The 4,855-nt window shown below is 35.8% G+C and overlaps 1 non-coding gene across 1 annotated transcript; it reads right to left on the bottom strand.

The window, feature by feature from the left end:
• Positions 1–4,444: 4,444 nt before the first annotated feature.
• Positions 4,445–4,551, bottom strand: LOC141710023 (small nucleolar RNA R71). Its single transcript, XR_012570566.1, has one exon. It is a non-coding gene; the product is annotated as a small nucleolar RNA R71 (small nucleolar RNA).
• Positions 4,552–4,855: the final 304 nt, after the last annotated feature.

The following is a 4,855-nucleotide window of genomic DNA, read 5'->3' as shown; positions in this document are numbered from 1 at the left end:
GCACTCTCCAAAAGTTGAACATTGGGTGGTAGTCAAGCATATTTTGCGATACTCAAAGCATGCCATTAATTATGGTATATTTCTCTGGCCTACGCTTCCGTCTTTGTGTGCTTATTCTGATTAGGGGGTTGCAGTATTGATCGATGATCAACCAGTAGATATTATGTATTCTTTGGTGGTGATATCATTTCCTGGAGTTCTCGTAAGCAACGTACTGTTTCACGATCCAGTACAGGAGTTGAATTTAAAGGCCTTGCCAATGCTACTACTGAACTTATGTGGATTGAAAGTCTTCTTAATGAACTTAGTATCAAGCTGCCTCAACCCCCAACCCTCTTGTGTGATAACTTGGAAGCAACTTATCTTTCAGCAAATCCTGTTTTTCATTCTCGAGCAAAGCACGTCGAGATAGATTTTCATTTTGTTCGAGAATGTGTCAAAGCAAAGCAATTGTAGGTGCAGTTCATTTCCACCAAAGATCAGTTGGCCGACATATTTACGAAGCCCGTAGGACATCCATCATATGATCGTCTTCATCTCAAGCTCAGAGTCTTTGATCAGAGGCTTCACTTGCGGGGGCGTATTAAGGATAAAGAGACCGTATCAATACATACACTATATGCGGCAACTAAAACCAAGTTATGACTTATCTGCACTCTTATCTTCACATTGTATTTATCTATAGTTTGTTATTTATAATGATCTCTATATAAACATTAGTATATATACACTAGACTCTCATTGTAAACAAGTGTGGAAAATATAACTCAAAACTTTATAGTGTGTGTTAGTGAGGTGTGCGTGTGTATGAGTGTGGGCGTTCAGGAAGAGAAAGACAGAGCCACCACCGTCGCGGTGGTGGCGATGGTGGTTACATGAGATGGAGAGAGAAAGAGAGAGAGAGAGGAGGAGGAGGGATATGGAGGGGGAGAGAGAGAGAGAGTAGTGGGGTGGGGGTACCTCATCGCCGACGAGTTTCGACCGGTGACCACCATGGCCGATGGTGAAGGAACAGGAAGATGATGATGTTGTGATGATACAGTAAATCAAATAAAATGGATTAAATAAATATTGAATAAATTAAATGGATTTAATAATAAAAGAAATAAAAGAAATAAAAAAGGGAAAGTGGAAGTGATATAGTCATGATGTAGAGGCGAGGCCATAAATAAATTCATAAATTTATTTGGAACATTTTAAATAGACTATTATAAAATAAGGGTGAAATTATTATAAGGTTGATTATTGAAATAAAATAGAAAAATTTATTAAATGGAACAATTGTTAAAGAATATGTTGAGATGAGAATAATAATAATTTAAGTTTAGGGAAATTGTGGTTATTAATTAAAATAATTAGGTGGGGTGTAGAAAAAGATTAAAATGGATACCGATTAGTGTTAGTGGAAATGTGTGTTACCTTTTAGTAAAGTTTTCACAATTATATTAAAATTCTTATGAGTGAAGGATTAAATTGAAAGTAGGATATAAAATATTGAAATATTATCGATGAGAATATTTTATGATTATTATATCCGGGGAGTTTTAATGTTATTTATTTATTTATTTTGGCAAAAAATAACATTTTATTTTATCTTATTATATGGCGTATAGAGCTTTGTAAATTTTTTGGAATATTTGGAACTCGACCTGGGAATAAAGTTTATTAAAATTGTTTAAGGCATGATTATGAAAACCGAGGCAAGTTGTTACTCATATCGAGAAAATTGTTTGAATGTATTTTGATTATTAAGGTTGTTTATTCGAACTGTTTATTAGAAATTATTTTTCTAATGAGTATTTTGAGGATACAAGATAATTATTTGATATTATAAATTATTCAAAGCAACCGTTTTTTTGTATATCAGTTTGTCCCATTATTCGGGAAGACTTTTAAATTTTATTCAATAATGGTTCGACCTATTATTCGGGTCAACCACCTTCGATTTTATTCGGATAATTTCTATCTTTTAGAATTAATCACCTCTATTGAATTCGAGCACTAGCCCATCATTTGGGTCAGTTAAAATAAAATACAGATAAATATTCGATTAGGGAGTTCATAGTGATCGAATCTTGCTATCATCTTGATTTTAACCAACTCGTGATTTGTTTTGGTCTTGCTTTTGTCGGTTATTTCCATTGTTTCGGAATAACCATATATTTCGTTTGAAATCAATCATTCTCATTGTTCGAGATGATTAAATTTATTGGAAAATAGTGCAGTGCATTGTTCGTGCTGTCCAACAGCTTATTTTTCTTGACTTCTAATTAGTCCATTGTTCGGGCTAATATAGTTTATTTGAAAAGCGCTGACTGTGTGTTAGACCTGACGTGTAAACTTTTCAGTATACATATTTTCGGTTCTGATTTTTAAAACACTCCTCGGGTACTGTTAAGTGGCATTTATGTCCACTTAGAATGCTCTATAAAGGCTTGAATTGGTATTTTATACTCGAGTTATTTTTGTATTTGATGTGTTTTTATAGTATTTTTGCATTTGAGGTATAGTTAAAAGAATCAGGAGAAAAAGCATTGTTTGGGTGCTAAATTGGTGTTAGGATGGTGCTCAGGAAGATTCTCGTGGATCGCCAGCTCAAACCATGCAAGAATTCAAGAAAATAAAGTTTTTCCAGAGAGTTAGTGCGCCCGTGTTTTAGTAGCGCGCGCCCGCGCCAGGGTTATAGATGGCATAATTCTGTTTCTACTTGGATTCTGAGAGTTTGTACCCCTGGTTGATTCTACAGCATATATATTAATAACTTACAATCATTTTTAATAACAAGACGTACCAGAGCCAAGGAGAAGGCGTAGGAAGACCGTATAGCACCATTCAACCAAGGCGAAGAGGATCTAGTTTATTTTTATGATTCTTTATTTTAAGTTTTAATCTTGGATGCTAGTTTTCTTATTTGTGAACCTATACTCTTGTGTAACGTACTTGGTTTTATTGTTTATTCAGTATAAAGACTATGTTTATTATACCATGCTTTCATTGGAACCCACGTTGATAATGAGTGCAATTATGGGCTAATCGTTATCGTGGGGTTCTAACGGATTTACTTATGGATTTCTTTAGTTAAATTATCTGATGCCTTGGTGTGTGGTGATTGTATGACAACCTAGTATTGGTTGTGCTTATTCATCTTTTGAGCATCGCGAACTTATAAGATAGGGTGTTAATCTCTATTGAAGCGAAAGTGAATTTAGAGGTTTAATGCTAGCATAAGTTTATTTGATATGCATGATTCGTAGGTAATTTTAACCATCTTACTTGCCCTATATAATCATGATAGATAAATTGTGCATTAAACCGTTATGTTGTCAAATTCTATAGACATATAGGGTCTCAATATAATTGGTGTCTATTCAGCTTCTATCTATTTTGTGGATGCCTGGTAGTAGGGTATTCGTACAACGAAAGTTGGCGTTACTAGTTTCGTGTTATCTAATTAGTGTCATCACCATTGCATGCTAAGGTTACGAACAAAGAGGCTATTGAATGAAGTAGTAATGAAGTTAGAATCCCATGTTTCTGTCATATAGTAATCAATCCTTTTTAATCTCTTAGTTAATATTCTTTAGTATAATCTCTTAGTTAATCGTAGTTATAAACAATCTTAATTTGTTAATCGTCTTAGAATTGAATAATAACCGTATCATTTTTGCATAAGTGCATTGATTGAAATTAACCTAAACCAGTCTCTGTGGGAATGAACTAGAAATAATTCTATATTACTTGTGATCATGTATACTTGCGTGAATATTAGCGCGTGTTTTCGTCCTAACAAGTTTTTGGCGCCGCTTTAAGGGACTCGGTGTTAATTTTTAGCTTATGTGTTTGTCATCAGTGGTCGTTAAAGTTCATTGACTCGGACATTGTTACTTACTTATTTCCTTGTCGTGTTTCAGGTACTCTAGCGAGCATGTATGCATACGCGTTCTCGGTGTCGTAAGAGAATACTGGATCAAGCTGAGGAAGAAGTTGTAGTAGCTAAGGAAGTTTTCAAGGAAGTTCTTGTCGAGGAGAAAGTTGAAGAAGAAGCTCTTTTGCAATGGGAGAACTGGAAGCGAATACGAAGGCTTTGATGGATTACTCTCAGCCGAAGATTAATGATATTCAGTCTAGCATTGTCCGACCAGCCATCTCGGCTAACACCTTTGAGATCAATTTGAGCACGATTCAGATGATACAGAACTCAGTTCAGTTCGGGGGTTCTCCGACAGAAGACCCCAACATGCACATCAGAGATTTCATCGAGATCTGCGACACTTTCAAGTTTAATGGAGTTTCTGAAGATGCTATTAAGTTGAGGCTTTTCCCATTCTCTCTGCAGGATAAAGCTAAGTGTTGGTTACATTCTCTACCACCAGGGTCTATCACCAAATGGGAGGATCTTGCTCAAAAGTTCTTAACTACATTATTTCCTATGGCGAAGACTGCTGCAATCAGAAACGAACTTACTCAATTTGCTCAGCAACCTGGAGAATCTTTATGTGAGGCTTGGGATCGCTACAAAGAGATTCTTAGAAACTGTCCTCACCATGGGATGCCTGACTAGATGATCATTAAATGCTTTTATAATGGATTGGGTGCTACTTCTACACCCATGCTTGATGCAGCATCAGAGGGAGCCTTATGGGCTAAAAGTTATGATGAAGCTTATGAATTAATTGAGAGGATGGCTGCCAATGAATACCAGAACCCAACTCAGAGACTACCTCAGGGAAAGGTAGCAGGAATTCTGGAGTTAGATACAGCTACTCCTATAGCTTCTCAACTTAAGGCTTTGACGATGAAGGTGGATTCTTTGGCTAATTATGGAGTTAATCAGATCACTAGTGTCTGTGAGCTT

Source organism: Apium graveolens, chromosome 2 (assembly GCF_009905375.1).
Source record: "Apium graveolens cultivar Ventura chromosome 2, ASM990537v1, whole genome shotgun sequence".
In the NCBI taxonomy this organism is placed as follows: domain Eukaryota; kingdom Viridiplantae; phylum Streptophyta; class Magnoliopsida; order Apiales; family Apiaceae; genus Apium; species Apium graveolens.
Note: the sequence above shows the minus strand (reverse complement) of the source record. Positions and strands in the feature narration are given on the sequence as shown.